Source organism: Castor canadensis, chromosome 3 (assembly GCF_047511655.1).
Source record: "Castor canadensis chromosome 3, mCasCan1.hap1v2, whole genome shotgun sequence".
NCBI lineage: Eukaryota > Metazoa > Chordata > Mammalia > Rodentia > Castoridae > Castor > Castor canadensis.
In genome coordinates this window covers 161,714,438-161,733,451 of record NC_133388.1, presented here as the reverse complement: position 1 = coordinate 161,733,451, position 19,014 = coordinate 161,714,438, and the positions used below count along the sequence as shown (strand labels likewise).

The 19,014-nt window shown below is 42.7% G+C and overlaps 1 long non-coding RNA gene across 6 annotated transcripts in view; it reads right to left on the bottom strand.

The window, feature by feature from the left end:
- LOC141421700 (uncharacterized) overlaps nt 1-18,332 on the bottom strand; it is a 46,359-nt gene extending 28,027 nt beyond the window's left edge. Inside the window, exons 1-5 of one of the 6 annotated variants that reach the window (XR_012446373.1) lie at nt 18,129-18,332; nt 17,353-17,525; nt 14,001-14,081; nt 13,292-13,372; nt 12,697-12,808 (exon numbers count right to left, since the gene is read on the bottom strand). This is a non-coding gene — a long non-coding RNA (uncharacterized lncRNA). The remainder of the gene's footprint in view (nt 1-12,696; nt 12,809-13,291; nt 13,373-14,000; nt 14,082-17,352; nt 17,526-18,128) is intronic. The other 5 variants (XR_012446374.1, XR_012446376.1, XR_012446371.1 and 2 more) reach the window with 5 other exon arrangements.
- Between the last annotated feature and the right edge of the window lie 682 nt (nt 18,333-19,014).

The following is a 19,014-nucleotide window of genomic DNA, read 5'->3' as shown; positions in this document are numbered from 1 at the left end:
TGACTCCCCTGTGCTCTCAGATGGAACCTTCCTTGCACTTCTCTCTCAGTGTAGCAGTCCAGAGCTGACAGGGCAGTTTGTCAGTGTTGGAATCCAGGTTTCTAGATTGTTTCTCTGCTCACCCTGGAATGCTGTCCTTATCCACACAGCCTAAGATGGCTCAACCACACACTGATACACAGGCTTGCAGAAAAAGGGAAAGAGAAGCAGCTAAGGAAAAATTTACTTCCTTTTAAATTATGTGGACATGGAGATTTCACACATCACTTTTGCTGATAACCCATTAACCAGAATAGTTACACTGTCACAACTAGCTGCAAGGGAGTCTGGCTGTGTGCCCAGTTTAAACTTCTATGACTATGAAACTGCGAAGAATGGATACTAAAAAACACAACTGGTACTCTTAGCCCCACTAACCAACTTAATATTACTTGTCTCACCACTGCTCCCATTTCCTTAGCGTCATTCAAAGCTGGCAGGTGAATACCTCACTCTGAGCCTTTACTCAATGATTAATATGTTGATATTAAGGAAAGCACCATGAAAAATTAGCTTTCCAACACCAAAGCTTACACCACCAAGGGAAAATTCAAGTCTCGTAATGTGGGCAACAAAGGGAAAACAAAAAGGAAACACCAACATCTGTCACAGCATCTGTTCTTTTGCCTACTCTTACCTCTTCCCGTCCATTGTTCAGTGTAGACTGACCTAATTTGAAGAAAACCTCAGACCATGGACTGCTTCAGCCCATGCCTCTCTCATTCATTCCCCATAACAATGTTTCAAGATCCAAATCAGAAGCCTACAAGGAATCCATAAACATTGAAAGAGTCTTTGTTTTCCCAAGAGAACCAAGGTACTAGGTTATCATGAAATCCTGCCCTCTACAATGATCATTTTACCACATAATACATAGTCTAATGGGCTTCTGAATCCCATCTCAACTGAGAAACCCATGATGGCCAGTAAAGTACAAGGAAAAAGGCAGAACCTGGGAGGAGTTAGGATAACATGCTAGGTGACTGAAAAACAACAATATCGACTTTATTATTTGAACAAGTAAATCAGAGTTTATACATCCAAAGGTACTCCTTTTTTTTTAAACCATGCTACCATGGCTCACATCACTGAAAAATCATCCCCAGAGCACATGTCACAGATTTTTAAAAAATTCTCCATGACCTTAAATCTTCCTCTATGAATGTATTTGATTATTTGGAAATAGGGAAAATCATTTGAAGATAAATCTGATGGCCAAGTATGTGATAAAACTGAGAAACACCATTATTTGGCAAAGTTGGGGTAGAACCAGGAATAAACTAGCTGTTAACTCAGTTTTCAAAGAAGAATTACAAACATTTAGGTAATGTTTGGAATAAGGGATAGTCTTCCAAAACGACTATTTTAAAGGAAAGCTTTCATTCTGCATGAATAGATCAAATATATGTGTTTTAAAAATCAGTGTAACTTTTATGTTATATTCACAGAAATTATTATTTCTGTACATATGAACCCACTTATCCAGAGTATTTTTCTTTGCCTTTTCATGTCTGAAAAAGCATGAATTAAAAAAAAAAATTGGTAGGTGACTCTGTGCCTCATCTACTTATTTGCTCTCCAATGTTGAGCAAGTTGCTTTAGCTCACTGTACTTTGCTTTTTTAGTACAATGAGCACATAATACAGTCATACATCTCTTAATAATGGGGAGACACTATGAGAAATGCATTACTTGGTGATTTCATTGTTGCATGAATGGCATTGGAGGATAGAGTTTCTGCATTTCAGGTAACAGAAGTTATCCTTTCAAGAACTTTTCCCCAAAACTATAATCATGGGGGGAAAGGGGAAGTCACTCTAAAACAAACATTCACCTCTCTACTTTTTAAAGTGATAGATATGGTTAAGCTTTTTCATCGTAAGCCAAGACTGTCCTTATGAGCAGCTAGTGCAGCACAGAAAGGTGGCCAGACTGGACTCAGCTTTTGGGTTTTCTGTCTTCTCATTTCTTGAGATGCAATGTGTTCCATTCAACCTTGGAAACAACTAGACATTCAAAACCCACCAATGTTCATGACAGTGATCATATTCTAGTTAGGAATACAGACTCTTTAGTGGGCAGCCCTGGAATAAGACTCTACTTCTGTCATGTAACTGTACTGAACGTCAGTCTCCTTGTCAGTTGAGTGGGGATAAACATAATAACTACCTTGCAAGGAAGTCCTGAGTCTCAACTGGCAAAATAGATGTCAAGTTCTCAGCCTGACTCTGGCAAAAGAGTAAATGCTCAATAAACATCTGATGTTATTGTTATTGTCACTAGCAAGCAAAGTCTCCAAGATATTTTGACTTCATCACAATACCATAGACACCCCCTCTTAGTGGGTCATTTACTTCTATCTGCTAAATAGGCTGATAGAAAGTCTTCTATTGTTTCCCCCAGCATCTGGAGTCTCAGATAAAAGAGAATTTGAGCCAAAGGAGAATTTGTAATGTCCTGCCAAAAGCCAAGTCAATCACTTTCATGAAGGTCCAGTTTCTTATACAACCCAAATGGCCACCCAGACTGGCGACATCTGCACCTCTGTGAGTGGGGCAAGTAGAGACACCGAGAGCAGGTGTGGTGATGCAAGCCTGTAATTCCAGCTGCTCAGGAGCCAGAGAGAAGAGGATCATGGTCTGAGGCTGGCCCAGGCAAATGAGACCCTATCTACAAAGCAAAAGCACTAGGGGAAAGGCTTCCCCAGTAGAGACCTGAGTTCAATCCCCAGTATTGCCCCCCCAAAAAAGGAGAAAGCATTCCAGAGATCAAGTGTCTCTGTGAGATCTTGTTGTCAGGCCCTGACTTGTGATCCTTGGTGGCTGGTCCTGAAAGCCCCCAGAGCCTCTCGTCTGGCACCATTCATGGCAGTAAATAGAAACATGCTGCAGAAGATGGTGAATCGGATGGGAATACCAAAGCCTGTGCAGCTTTTGAAGTGGTTATCTTCTGTGTATCCTGTAGGGGGTTAATTAACATCCTCAATGGTATACTATTCTGGCTGTGTCACCGTTAGGGGATATAATTTAAGGTCACTCTGAAATTAAGTGAAGACAACAACAATAGCTGCAGTCTTTGTTGCATCCAGATTGGGAGCCGAGAGCAGGTCCGGTCCTGCCCTTCACTGTGTGCAAGCACCATTAATAGACAGCAACAGCCCCTTGAATCAGTAGACAAGTGTATCCACTGAACATGTGCTGCTGAGTTACGGCTCACGTCTTTGTGTCATCTTCATGGCTAACACATGCTTCTGCCAAGGACTCACTGCATCCAAAATGGAATTTCCAAGTCCCAAGACGAGTGACAGGCAGGGTTATGACAATTCTTTTTTTTGGTGGTACTGGGTTTTGAACTCAGGACCTCACGCTTGCTAAGCAGGCATTCTACCACTTGAGCCACTCCACCAGCCCTGTGTGTGCTGTGTGTATGTTGGGTATTTTTGAGATAGGGTCTCACTTTTTGCCTGGGCTGACCTCCAACCACAATCCTCCTGATCCCTGCCTTGTAAGTAGTTAGGTTATAGGTGAGAGCCACTGGCACCAGGCAACTATGACAATTTTTAATTGTTTGTGTCTCTAGACCAGTTCTCCCTACACCAAATTTTCATTTACAATCAGAAGTTGTAATCCACTTTATTCTGTGGTGCTTTCCCATAAAGCTGGGAATGTATCAAATCTTTGTAAATCATGTCATACTTTAAAATTATAATTTGAGAGACTACCGCCCTGTCCTCTGCGTCACGTGAAGGTTGTAATCTCTCCTCATTGCATCTTTAGCATTCAAATAGCGTGGACTCTAGGTTTCTCTGTAGTTTAAAGGAAACCAGGCCTAAATTTTTAGGTTCCCTTATTTCACCACCATTTATTGGAGTTTGGAGTTTTAGGGTTTTTCAGAACTACATTTTTTTTTTCTGGCCTGTTCTGGAGTAATTTTTCCTCAGCACACCACCAATGGAGCCCTCGCAAACGTTTAACCCAACCTTGACAGCAGAATCTTTTCAGATGGCCTACGAAGAAAATTCCCCAAGAGATTCAGCAGGCTCTCATCCAGAAACCTTGATAAGGGACCTTCACAACTTGACCCTCAACCCTCCTCCCAGGTTCCCTTCCCCTCTCCCAGAAGGTCCAGCCCAAGTGTCAGACAGAAGCGAAAGGGTCCTACAGGAGACCAGAGGTGATACTCCCTATAGGCAGAGAGGAGTCCGGACCTTGTTATCCGCAAGGAGAGAACGCCTGGCCAAGATGAGAGCTCTCCTAAGCAACAGATACTCCCGGGCTCGAAGAGAAAAGCTAAGAGATGGGATTAAAGGAGTTCAGAGTGAACCATTCAGTGTGCCGTTCCAATGCACCTGCAGTTACTGCCTGTACCATAGCTGGGATCCTTCTGAGAATGCTAGACTAGGGAGTGATTATGACAGAGTAGAATCAATTTAGGCTTAAATCTCTCTCTCTCTCTCTGTCTCGGTGGGACTTGGGAGTTTGAATTTAGGCATAAATCTAAATTTATCAGTTTTCCTGCTGGTAATTTAGTGAGCATGTTGAGAGCTACATACCACTAATTTTGAATAACTGATGTATATGATATGACCTTCTTATCTTGTATTTTCACTCCCTCTATGATTAATTTATGAGGGAATTGTGTAATTTGTATATGAATGACTTTAAAATACTTTAGTTCTACATTTTGATTTGAACCAAGAAACACCAATAGGTCTCAAGTTTTTGTTTTAGAAGCCTAAAGTCTGTGAAATGAAATATAACCCGAAGGGGTGTGAGGAGAACATGGGGTGGTCTGGTTAGAGTGTAATAATTTGGGTAGGTAACTATATTTTCTCATTTTCCAATATTCGGGTTGCCATAAAAGGAATTCTGATGTTATTTTAATTTCCAGTACCAAATAAATGTGTATATAAAGGAACTTGTTAAAATTGAAAAAAAAAATAAATAAAATAAAATAAAATAAAATTATAATTTGAATTGTATTAGTTTCTATAGCTATCGTAGACTAGCACAGTGCTAAATATTTATTGTTCTCACAGTGTCTATGGGTCAGGAATCAGGAGTGTCATAGATGGCCAGTGCTGGTTTGGGGAACTTTAATGAGGTTACAGTCAAGATGTCAACTAGGGCTGTCATTTGGAAGAACTTCTTCCAAAATGGCTCACCCATGTGGTAGGCAGGTAATGCATCCCCTGTGGTTCTGTTGGGCCACGTGAATGCCTTATAGCCAAACCAAGGTGGTTGATATCCTCCCAGGGTGAACAATCCATGAGAAAGCAAGGTAAAAGCTGTTCCTTTTATGACCAGAAGTCACATAGGGTCACTTCTGCCATACTCTATTCACTAGAAGGGAATCAGCCATTCAATTCAGCTCACACTGAGGAGGGGGGAGGAAATTAGCTCATGTGCATGTGTGTGAATGCATGTGTGCGCATGCATGCATGCATGCGTGTGTGTGTGTGTGTATGTAGTGCTGAGGACTGAACCCAAGTCTCACTCATGCTAGGCAAGTGCTCTACTGCTGAGCTACATTCCCAGCTCAATTACCTCAACTTTAAAAGAAAGCAGTGTCTCACAGCTTGTAACCATATCTCAAAACCACAACAGACAAATATTTGCTAAGTACCTACCATGTGCCTATACTGTTCTAGATTCTTGGAATACATCCTAGACCAGGCAGACAAAATTTCCTGCCTGTTCCCGTGGAGTTAAATTCTAGTAGAGAGAGACAGAAAATAAACAATAAGCATAATAAATACATTTTACAATGAGTTGTAGGTTTAGGTGCTCTGGGGAAGGGAGGATCAGGAAAGGAGGCTCAGGAGCCCTAGAGTCAGGTGACATTTAAATAGATAAGGCCATCAGACTTGTCCTCCCTAAAGGAGGTGTGAGAGCAGGAGAAGCAGCAATGGAGCCATGCTGTATACTGCCTGCTCTCATAGGACATTGAATGGCCTCTGAACGTGAAAAGAATAACCAGGGAGCCCAGTGTTTCCTGCTGAATGCAGATGGGGAGAAAAATTTCTCTACTTTCATTGAGAACCGCCAGCATGCTCCACCTAGATGAACCTGAGGAAAAGGTACCCTGTGGCCACCCCAGCTGCAATGGTCTGATGACTGGGTGGCATAAGGTCTGCTAAGAGGTCACTGCTGTGCACACTCCAGATGGGCCTACCCCAAGGCAGAAGGCCAAGCAATTCATTTACCCTTAAAGAGATCACATTTGGAGGAACAGCATTTTTGTAATGTTGGATATATAATCTAGTATTTAAAGTTGAGCATGCTGTTTATACAACTGGAGGTGAGTTCCAGACCACACTCCAGCAGGAGATGCCCAGTCTAGAGAATGGCAGAATTTAAAGATCTCTGAATCAGGAAAGGGAGGAAGGTGGAAGAAGAAGGCCCAGGCTTGGGCATGACCCACAAGAGTCAGCACATTGCAGGATGTGTAGAATGTTTCAGGAACCCCTTGATGACGCTGATGGGTAAACCAGGGATAAAGCAGTGTAATGTAGAGTGGGTTCCGGAGTAAGGATTAGAAATGGCACCTAGTTCTAATTCAGGCACCTGGGCACAGCTGGAGAAGCCCAAGGAATATGCATATGTGAACAAAGGGGCAGAACTGACCTAGAGAAGATGCTCCCTGAGACTTCCAGGGCAAAGGCCATCTTCAGTCTCCAATGTGGTGCACCTGATGGTAAGGAGCCCATGACAAGGCACAAGAGAGTAGAGGTGCACAGGATGTCCAGGCACTGGCTGAGTGTCTGAAGGAGGTCTGTGTATCTAGCAAGAGACAGTGCCCGGCTGTGGTCATCCTGCCAAGGCCAGAGGCTCTTTGCCAAAAGATGGCAGAAGTGAAAGAATGAATGAGAAGACTTTACCCTGTGAGGTGCTATGGACACCATGGGCTGCCATCAGAGTGAGCAAAACTCATCAGACTGACTGACGGGGAAGAGAAGAAGCACCCTGGATGCCAAAGCCAGCATTCAGCTGTGTGTTAAGTCAGAGGAGAATGAAGCGCTCAGAAACTCAGTTTCCTCTTTAGAGGTCAACACCACCTGATGGTTACCAGATGGTGGCAAGGTTGAGGGGACACATCCAGGCCTATATCCTCTGATGCCACTGACTAGTTGTGTCTCAAAGAAGTCTCTTGTCTTCTCTTCAGCCTCAGTTTCTTCACCTGTCAGAGAGAAGACCAACACCCACCTCACAGAGCTGGTAAGAAGGTAACCGAAATGAAATACTTAACAGTCCCTGGCCTCTAGGAAATAGTTGCTATTTTTATTGTTACTATTTTTACAAATGTTGTAGACAGCTGCTGCCAGGTTTTGTTTGGTTTTGTTGCCCAGCATTTCTTCCTTGGAGAAATTAGACCCCCCCCACACACCCCCGTCTACATGGTTCTGGTGTTCAGCTAATCCAAGGACCTGGACAGCTGCTGACAGGGAACAGGCAAGTGACCAAGTCAGGCCAATCAACTTCTCTCCCAGGGATTGGAAACCTAAACACAGACACACAGGAAGTTAGTTCAAGCTGAGTCATCCTGTGACAGGGAATTCCACACTGAGTTCCCAGAGCTGCTCCTGCTGTCACCCCTCCCAGGGTCTGGTATCTAACTCACCTCTCCAGTCACTGAGTGGGACCAGTGTCCCCTGACTGAGACCCTCATAAGCTTCAGTCAGTCAAGTCATTTCTTCATTGCTTGCAGTCAAGTATCCCTGCCTGACAAAATAGGCCATGACACCTCTAAAGGGAAGGCCATCTAAGTGGTAGCCTGGGGACACAGAGGCTGGGAAGAAGCATGTGACCTTCCCACTTCCTTCCTTCTCCCATTACCTCAGGCCATCGGGAGGGCTTCCCTGACACATTTTTTATTTAATTTTTTTTATCATAGTAATGTATGTATTGTGTCAAATAGTGAATAAATTAAGCTGGGACAAATGAGTAGTCATCTGGAAAAGATGAAACTGGGCCAATATATGAGGATCTATTCTCAATTGATCAAAGATTTAAATACAGAAAATGGGGGCTGGGGATGTAGCTAGTGGTAGAGCACTTGCTTAGCATGCAGGACGCCCTGGATTCTAGTCCCAGCACCATAAAAATGAATAAATACATAAAAGTAGAAAATGAAATCTTAAAGTTACTAGAAGAAAGTATGAAAACATAGATGAATTACTTTATAAACTTTGAATAGAAGGATCTTCCTAATTATGGCCCAGAATTAATAAGAGAAAATATTTATAAATATCAGTACATATGATCAAAAACATAGCAGAAAATAATAGCAAAGACAAATGACAAACTGAAAACAATTACAACACAAAGAACTAATTTTCCTAAAATATAAAGAGCTTCTAAAAATCAACAAGAAAAAGCTAAAAAATCATTAACAATGTGGGCAAAGGACAGAAAAATACAGAGAAAAGAAATATACATGGCTCCTAAGGGCTAGAGGAGTGGCTCAAGTGATAGAGCACCTGCCTGGCAAGCATGAGATCCTGAGTTCAAACCCCAGTATTGCCACATTAAAAAATAACTAAATAAAAAATAAATGACTCTTAAACATGTAAGAGATTTTTGACCTCATAATAAGAACAGAAAGATACCTTTATTTCCCCATCAGCTTGACAAAAACTAAAAATTGTGACAATACATTCTTTTGATGGCTGTGGGAAAATAATCACTCTCACACAATTCTGGTGGGAGAATAATATGGTTTAATGCTGATGGAGAACAGTGAAGCAATGTCTATCAAAAGTACAAATGCATCTGCCCTGTGACCTCCGGAAATTTGTTATTACTGTATCCGCACACAAATGAAATAACCTGTGTAGAAACAAGGGTATTCACATCAGGATCGTTGGTGTTAGTAAAACATTGGAAACACCCCCAAGAGACTGGTTTTCTTTCAAAAAATTTCTATTCTCAAGAATTCTTGATTTCTGGTAGTCTCAAATTTCATTATAATGCCCTTTTTATTTTCGCTAACCCCTAGCCCTAACCCTAACCCTATTTATTGTGTTTCAGAAGTCCATAGGATCTTTTCATGTTGACCTTTATACCCTTCAATTTTGGAACTATTTCTTGAATTATTTATTGGGTAATTTCTTGCCCTCGGTTTTCTTTATTCTTTACTGCTGAATATCCTATGAGTTGAATGTGGAATTCCTGAGTCAATCCTCTCAATTCCACATTGTTTCACTCCTATTTTCCAAACATTTGTCTTTATTCACTTTTTTTTTCAGTATTGGGGTTTGAACTCAAGAACTCACACTTGCTAGGCAAGTGCTCTATCACTTGAGTCATGCCCACAACCCTATTTACTACTTTCTATGAGATTTCACCAACTTGAACAACCAACCTTTCAATGCTATTGTTTCTATTATTGTACTTTTAATTTATCTCTTTCTTGTTCCCTGATTTTCATAGGATTCTGTTCATATTTCATAAATTAATAGTCCTCTTGAACTTTTTCTGCCTCCTCCAAGTTCTTTTTCTCCTTTCTCTGTCTTCTTTTTATCTTCTGTCTTGCATGGAATCAATTTGTCAACCTCCAACCATCCTCAAATGTTGGAGTCTTCCAATTACTAAATCCAGTCTCTTTTGGGTTTTTAGACTGCTGATTTTCTAAAATTACTACAAAAGTGATACAGAAATGTGTTCTCATTGCCAAAGATTTAGACAATAGAAAAGTATACTGAGAAAAATGTACAAGTCCCCACTCACTCCCACTCCTGTTCCCAGAAGTAACCACTGACATCAATTTGGTGTGCCCAGACAACTCTTTACCACACAGACCAACCCCTCCTGAGTTAATGCAGATGTACAGCACTGCTTTTCACATGTGCATATGAGTCTGTGTGTGAGTTTTAACTTGCTTATTTGACATCTAAGAGGTATTCAATGCTTGAATTGATTGCCCAATATTTGACTATTAGGAGATCACATTCAAATTCAGACTCCCAAACTCTTTTTTAAAAAAGGGGGAAATGTGGCACTATGATAGGATCTATATACACATATTATGAAAAGACATCTTTTCTCCAGCTCTCCTGGTCCCCACTTGGCCTGTGCTTACTTACATTAATTGTCTGTCTCCTGAAAGCACTGGAGTGGGTGGCCTCTAAATTGGTGGTATGTTCTCTGGAAATCATAACACATCCATCACCAATAACAGACTTGTCTATGAGATCTAGGCAGCCTTCACAGAGGGAAGCCCCCTTTCAGAACAACATAGAAAAATCTGGGTCAGTTAGATGGCTGAATCTAGAAGATTGGATCAGAATGAAACTGATCCCTGTCTTTCCAGGGAAACACTTCTAGTGATCTTTCACTGGTTCATTCCTTATGAATCTTATAGATTTCATAACGTCAAAGCACACTTTTTTGACTTCTGAGAGGAAGACTAAGTCAAAGGACAGGTGAAATAGGAAGCAGCAAAGATGCTGACTCGCTGCAGGGAGAGGACACTCAGTGTGAGCAGTCTGTCACCATGGCCACACATCGTATATGGCTGCTGTTGGCTCTCACATAACTAACTACCAAGGCTGACTCATCATCATTTTCTCCAGTCAGGGACAGGACCCAGCGTGGCCATTTGTGTCTAACCAGCATCCCTTTGTGCACCAAACACAAATGGGTTTTTGGTAAATGTCACTTTTATCTCTCCATTCAAGTGTTCTATCTTTTTAACCTGGTAAATGGCCACAAACACACTCATCCAAGGCACATCGTGATTTAATCACAGACGAATACTCAAAAATACAGATTTTATGAACTTTAATAACATTTCTGGCTTATTTTAATCCATTAATATACAGATAAATTTTAGTGTTCCTTTAAAAAAAAAAATCTTCCTTCTAGTGCAAAGAGAGAAAGCAGTCAGCCGCAACTCACCATTTATTCAAGTAGAGCCCAGAGCAAAGGGCCTGCATCCCTGCCAGCCTTTAGTCACACGAAACTCTCCTGGGACACTTTTCACAGAAGAGCAGTGTGACTCCTGTTTGAACCACTGTCTTCTCCTTACCCCACTTCCAACCTTTCTCTCCCTTTCCTGCCAGACTGACTCCCAAGGGTCCCATAGCTAGTGCCCAGTTGGCCCTCAGCTTTGGAAGTTGTACAGGGATCATAGAAATAATACTGTGGTCACTGTTAATGTTTATTTTGCTCCCAACAACACAACAGCCTTCCCCCCACTAAATTGCTTCACTAAAAGTGAGAAGGTTGTCTTTGGTCACACTTTCATCCCGAGCAGAAATAAGTGAGTATTTAGTGAGGAACACAGGGAAGGATGCAAGCTCCCTCCATGGATGCTATTTTAGGAGGTAGCCAAGGAGAAAAGAAAGGAGGGGAGTAAGGAAGTGCACTGTATGATGCTTCTCTTTCTTCTAAGATTTATGCTTGCCTTTATTTTTATCTAGCATTGCTATCATAACTTCTCATGTTTACTTCCAATCATTGCATAGAAAAATGGAATTCTGCACCATGATTGAATCTAAATCCTAAAATCATTTAAGATATACTACTCCTGGGACAGCCAGCAAAATGTAATAAGTTTCTCCAAATGTGACCTAATTATAACTGTCCTTTTAAGTTGTATTTCTCACTGGGACCAAATGTCTGAAGTTAAAAATAATTCTTGAAACAGGTCCATGTTACCACAAAACTTTTCAGAGCCACTTAAATGTTATCCATCTTCCCAATGTATTTTCCTCTTCTGTTCCTGTGTGATAAAAGCCAGAGAGCCAGGAGAAACAGGAAGCCAAGCCACACTTCAGCAGGAGGAGGCCAGCCAGGATTCTCACTCTAGGCCACACCTCCCATCTAAATAGGCAAAGGGTTAGGTTACCACTTGTTCCCTGAAGTTTGGCACCAATGATCCCAGTATAATCCTTCAGACTCTAGTTAAACTTTGGATGCTCCAAATGTGCCCTGCAATCCTTCACACCCCTCAAGAACACCAGGCTCCAGTGGTTAGGCTGGATGCCATGAAAACCTTGGTGCTGCCCCAAATGGGTTGACATGGTGAGACTCCAATCCCATGGTTCAGAGTGTCCGCTCTCTCTTCTAATGGCCCTTGCTGTAAATCTCCTTTTAAAGGCACTCCTGGTTTTCTGAACAGAAAAGGCCCACTCAATGGCCAGCCAGCAGCCCTTGTTTAAACTGCACTAACTTAGCCGGACCTGCCTCCTAACTTTGTGACTCTCTAAGGACACTTTCGACTTCTCCATTTAACTCTTGCTTTAAAAGAGCAAAAGACAAGGGTCCTTCTGATCTAAAGCCACATGCCCTGAAGGTTACAGAATGCCTGCATGTGTTAGCAAGTCAAACGACCTAGGTTTGAATCCCAGCTCCACACATGTATCTCTACCAAGTGCTTCTCAAATCTCCCCATCTGTAAAAAATGGAACCATAAAGGAATAACTTTATGAGGTCATCATAAAGATAAAAATGGAGATAAAGAGTGCCAGGCACTTAGTGCAGAGCCTGGTGTGAGGAAAGCACTCAATAGCAGTGAACTATTATTATTAGAGAATTTAAAGAAAGGACTTCTTCCAGCTAAGATAGTGCCATTAGTACAGATAGAGGATGCTATTTATGCCTGTCCAGGGATGCCAGAAGGATTCAAGCCAAAAATGGCTGGAAACTAAATTACCTTAGTCCTCTGGATGCTCTTCCCTCCTGGTTCCAACTCATAAGAGAAGAAAACAGCTAAGAAAAGAGGGAGGCTATTGTCAGCATCATACCCAGGAGGCCCTGACGGGAACCTGCAAGCAGAAACATGTCATTTCTAGGACTTTTTCCAACCTAGAGAGCCGAAGCTGAGTTTTAAAATGAACAGATATATTTTAAATTTAGTTCCACATCTGCACATTTGTTCAGTGCTCAATGGTACCAGTAAGCCCACACGGAGGGTGGGTATGAACCAGTTAACCTGTGTTCAAAAATGGATTGGAAATGCTGAGTCTGATTTGAGAGCTTTGTAAAATGATATAGACAGTCGCTGAGAGCTCCCTACCCAGCCATGCCAAAAAGCACTGCGGGCTTCTGCCCAAAGAGACCAGAAGAAGGGAGACAAGAAAAGAACGTTGCTAGCTGGGAGCAACAAAGAACAGACTAGCAAAAACGAAAGCTGCAGGGGCCCTGCTTGGCAATGACCATGATGGAGACTGGGGGCTGGAAGGAGAGGCCAGGAAGGGGAGGGATAAACCTAGCAGCACATCTTTATTCTGCACCTGCTGTTTTCTTACCTTGTGCTAGATGCTGCGAGGTCCAGAGTCGGAGGCAATCCAGTCTCCACACAGAGCATCTGGCAGCATTTCTAGCATATTCTACAAGAAGATGGTTGATTTAATGCATCATTATACTGCTTGGGTTTAAGCTGAATATAACAGGAATGTAAGAAACTCCCACTAACATTAAACAGAAAGTCAGCAAATACATTCTCAAAGAACCCCTGGAAAAATTATATTCCAACTGATAATATCCCAAAGAAAGAAGGTTAATATTTCTTTTATTTTTGCCTCTACTTCTCCTAATAGTTCCATGTTGTGCAGAAGAAGAGGAGTCACCTGTCACACTCCTGCCAAGGGCAAGACTTATATCTGAGTCAATCAAATCTTGGAATTGGACAGTCTAACCAGAGTCCACTGGTTTAGTCATTTGCTTTGGACGTCAAAGTGGGTTAGTCTCTGTCCTCATTTTTCTTCTCATATCTATGAAGCCAAGGAACAAGAGAGTACATGCAGTCCACTCTGCCCTGTCCAGAGCCCCTCCACCCACCCCAGATCTCTCCTACAGCTTCCTCTACCTCTGCAGCATGCTCTGCAGGGGGCCCCTGGCCATTTATGGCACAGGAGTGATCCTCAACCAGTGAGGATGGAGCTGGGGGACACCCCTGCTTTCTTGCCCCTTCCTCAGTCTCTCAGAAGGTCCCCATGGCAGACACTACTCCTTTACCTTTTTTCACTGGTTTGCCTCCCTCTGAATCTTGCTTGCTCCCTCGCCATGCCTCCTGGGGTTCCCTGCTGCATTCTTCTCCTAGTGTCACCAGAACAAACAACTTGGCAACTTAAACCAATAGAAATTCATTTTCTCCCAATTCTATAGAGCAGAAGTTCATAATCACAGTGTCAGCAAGCCTGTGCTCGCTCTGCAGGCTCCAGGGAGCAACCTTTCCTTTCCTCTGCCAGCTTCTAGTAGCTCCAGCTGTCCCTTGGCTTGTGGTTGCCTCCTTCTAGGCTCTGCTTCTAGGTTCACACAGTCTTCTCTGATTCATGTCTCCTCCTCTTCTGTCTCTCCTAGGTCACTTGTCATTGGATTTAGGGTCCACATGTGTAATTCTTGAGGATCTCATCTGGAGAGCTTTAGCTTAATTATGTCTGAAGAGACTATTTTTCCAAATAATGTAACATTCACAGGTTGTGGGGGTTAGGACCACAGACATTTTTTTTTGGTGGGGGGACACCATCCAACCCTCTACACCTGCCAAATAACAACTTCTTCCCAAATTTAGGTCCCAGGATGTGCTGTTAGTAGAACCTATACAGAGCTGGTGGCCCATGCAATTCAGGTTACGCAGTATATGCCTTACCACCCACCTCTCACTCCTAGAACACATCAAACTCCAGTGCCTGTGTGATTCAGCACTGTGTCCCGAGGAGTGAGCACACAGTGACCGGGACACCGTAAAAGCTCAAAAAAAAATTGTTGAATGAAGCTTCACTATCAGATTCCTAAGTGGAGGAATAAACCTTAATTTTTTTTTCTTTCTCAGCTATTCTTCCCTCTTTCTTCCTCCTGCCCTCCACCCCCTCCATGGGAATTGAACCCAGGGCCTTGTGCACACCAGGCAAGTGCTCCACCACTTGAGCCACAACCTCAGTCCTTTTGTTTTGTGTTTTGTTTGTGAGATGGGGCTCACTGACTTTGCTCAGGCTGGCCTTAAACTTGAGATCCTCCAGCTTTTCCCTCTTCAGTAGCTGGGATTATAGATGTGCACCACCATACCTGGATTTTTTTTTTTTTGCAGGTTTATTGAGCCTTAACCTGCATATAATAAAATTCACCCATCATAAGTGTTGAATGCAATGATTTTTAGTAAATTTACAGAGTTGTGTAGTCATCATCATAATTTAGTTTAGAATATTATTTTCATATGCCAAAAAGTTCTTTTATACCCATTTGCAAATTCCTACTTTCACCCAGCCCTGGGGCAACCACTGATCTGATTTCTGTTCCTATAGATTTTCCCTTTCTAGGCCTTTCACATAAATGAAATCATGTAGCACGTAATCCTTGCTTCTCATTCTTTTCATGTAGCACATTGCACAGATGTTCCTTTTTGTGGGGTTATGTTCTATTGTATGCACACGCTGCGTTTTGCTTATCCATGAACAATCTATGGGTATCTGGATTGATCCCATGTAGGAGCTACTGGAAATAAAGGTGCTAGAAACATTCACTCACACAGTCGTCTAGTTTCATTACTCTTGAGTACATACTCAAGAGTAGAATCCAACTTTTTACCTTGAAGAATTTTAAATCTATAGAAAAACCGAAGTAACAATACACTATAAATCCTGACCTCCATTCCTCAATTGGTAACATACTGCTATATTTGTTTCATTTCTCTGTATCAATAAAATAATTTTCTGAACTATTTAAAAGAAGGGCTAGGGCCTTGACTCAAGTGGTAGAGCACCTGCGGAGCAAGCATAATGCCCTGAAGTCAATTCCCAGTACCATTAAAAAAAAAAAAAAAAAAAAAGCCAAGTAAGAACTATTTTAAAAAAAAGTTGCAAGCTGGGAGCTGGTGGCTCATGCCTGTAATCCTAGCTACTCAGGAGGCAGAGATCAGGAGATTGCAGTTTGAAGTCAACCCCAGGCAAATAGTTCTCAAGATCCTATCTCAAAAAACTTATCACAAAAAAAGCCTGGTAGAGTGGCTTGAGTGGTAAGATTGCCTGCCTAGCAAGTGTGAGGCCCTGAGTTCAAGCCCCAGTGCCACCAAAAAAGAAAATTGCAGCACATATTATCCCCAAATGTTTCATCTCTTAGGAAGAAGGCTATTCTCCTTCATACCACAACACCATTGTCATAACAAAGAGTCTTTTTCTGATTTTATTCTGAAATGTTTCAAATCTACACAGAAGTTGAAAGCATAATACACTGAAATGAACCTTGATTTGCCATGGTTTCTCATATTGCTGACCACCCTTTCTCAGATCCTCCCACCACCACTGCTCCTAGAACATTTGTGTTGGGTGGATAGCCATGGGAGATTCCTGCTTGTCCTGCTCTCACTCCTCCATGGTTTATTCCAGAAGTTTCAGCACTGGTTTTGCAGGACTGCAAGGAGCCTCTAGAGTCTTTTTTTCTTTTTTTTTTTTGGTGGTGGTACTGGGGTTTGAACTCAGGGCCTCACACTTGCTAGGCAGGCGCTATACTGCTTGAGCCACTCCACCAGCCCCGCCTCTACAGTCTTGTCCTGAGGGTTATTACAAAATTCTCAGAACTTCCCTCCCCTCCATCAGGGTTGGACTCAGATGTCAATTTCTCAATAATACTTGCCCTCTCCATACTATTAAAACTGTATGCACCTCCTTTTCCTCACCCATATTTCCTACCCCTCATTCTGTTGTGTTATCTCTCCCAAAGCACTCACCATCATTTAATGTAAGGTATAATTTACATATTTGTTGTATTTGTCAGTGCCTCCCTCCAATACATCAGCTTTAACATTCTGAACACCAAGTGAAAAATTGGAAAACCACTGACTCTTTAAAAACTGAAAAATAACCCCTCCTCCACTTCAGTAAAACGGACCAGAAATTTCCACATAGGAACTCACCCAACACTTTTCTGAAGAAAGTTGGGTTTTTTTTGCCTCAGAGAGCAAGCAAGATCAAGTAACTCTCCAAGGACCACAGGACCCCGGGACTTAGCCAGCCCTAGATTTCCTGGAGGAGGAAAAGACCACGCCCCCTTTAGCCTTAAAAGGCCCTTCCGGGAAGCGCATCCTGCCCTGAAGGATCCAGGAGTGTGGGAAGGTGGGGCACACCTGTTGGTTCAGGGGGCGCCTGGGTGATGTGTTCTGCCTACGGTTGAGAGCTTGAATGAGGAACTACATAGTCCTGCCTTTACAAGGAGATGCTAACAGGAAGCAAAGGCAGAGAAAGGTGCTCAAAGAAGCTGAGAGTCCACAGAAGTTATGAGGCCGCGTGAGAAGTTATGGGGTAGTGAAAACTAGAAGGAAGAACAAAGTCTGAAGGAAGCAAGATTGTGAAGAATGACACACATGAATCCTCACCCTTGAGGTGTGTTGGGCTGTCCTGGATTCAGGATGACATCTACTTCCAGTCCCTTAGAGGCGGAACTAGGCCACAGATTCTGTTTTCTGGAAATTTCTGTCATCCTTACTGCTTCGTAATTTCTTTACCACAAACCTCATCACTTGAGCTAGGTTGAGTGATCCCTTCATGCCTAGTAACTCAAAGAAAGTAGAAGTAAGTGTTTATTGTGTACAAGGGCTTGTAGCGAAAGACAAAATTCCTGAAGGTGGTCTCTATCTCTATGGCATCCTGCCCAACATGTGGTCCAAAATCTGCCTGTATGGACATCACCCACGAGACTGTTTAAAAGCAGAATCTGCAGCCCTACCTCAGACCTACTTAACCCAAAGAAATCATAAGAACATTAAAGTTTGAGGACCACTGCTCCCCGCCTCAGCTCATAGTCACCAGCCTTTCATCCCAGTTGCCTTTCCACTCCCAGGTGCCCATCCTCCTCAGATGTGGTGACTCACATCAGTAATTCTATGGGTACCAGAGAAATTGGCAGAGCCTTTGCCTGTACAATTCAGGTTTCTTAACCTTCTCCCTTCACCTGTACCTTTCAGATGTATCTCATTAGATTTCGTTTGCTGTGGTATTGTTAAATGCTTATCTTTTTTTTCAGAGGTTCATCTTGTTTTGGTAAAATCCTGTCGAGTAAACCCAAGGATTAAGAGACTCTGTTCCCTTACCCTGTTCTTAACAATGGGAGATGATCCCTAATGAGCATTCTAACTGCATTCTTTCAACATACCGTCATCCTGGAGAATTGCGCTTTCAGGTTACAGCTTGTTTTCTTCTCAAACACAGGAGAAAGAAAGAAAAAAAAAAACCAAGAGATGAAACACCAAGAAGTAAAATGCAGCTGTTTTTCCAGGAGGGTTTCATGTTTCAGGCTCTGAAATCATATGTCCTCAAGTGTCCACCACGTGAGTCAGTCACTGGTGTGGTCAAGATCAGTCACACCCACCTGCGTTGACAAGCCTGCCTGGATGTCCTCAGAAAAGAATCTGGAAGAAGAGGAAGCCTTTATATGCCTCCCTCTGGTTTTTCTGTCCAATCCTTTTCTCCCGCCTTATACTTTAGTGCTCTGTATTTAACTTTTCTTCCTCCAACTAGGACACATTAAATGTTGACATTGGACCACGCACAGTGATGGGTCCAGGGGATACAGCCCTAAAGAAAGTACACGCAGGATCACACGAGAAGTCAGACACAGCGCCCAGCTCAGGAGTTTATGTTCTAGCAAGCAGGACTGCAGTTGAGTTCCTTCAGTTGCAAGTCTATGTAGGAGGAGTGCAGGATGATAAGCGAGCCTATAACAGTGGCTTCCTTGACAAAATGATGTCAAGGCCCAAAGGAGGAGTAACGGTGAGCCAAGCAAAGATGGGAGTGTCTCCTTGTTGGCCTCTTCCCTGGCCCTGCCAGCTCGGCTCTTGGATTGCCCATGAGTGCCCTGCTCTGACCTGGCACTTTGCAACTGTTGACTCCATCCTGACTTTGCCTGCTGACTGCAGTGCTGACAGCTCCACAGCTCAAGCTTGGAGACTTGCCTCTGTTCTTGTCTCTGGCTGACCTTGGCCTGGGCCATTTTCCACCCCACTTCTCCCATATTGGTGCTGACAGCCCACAGGATCCCC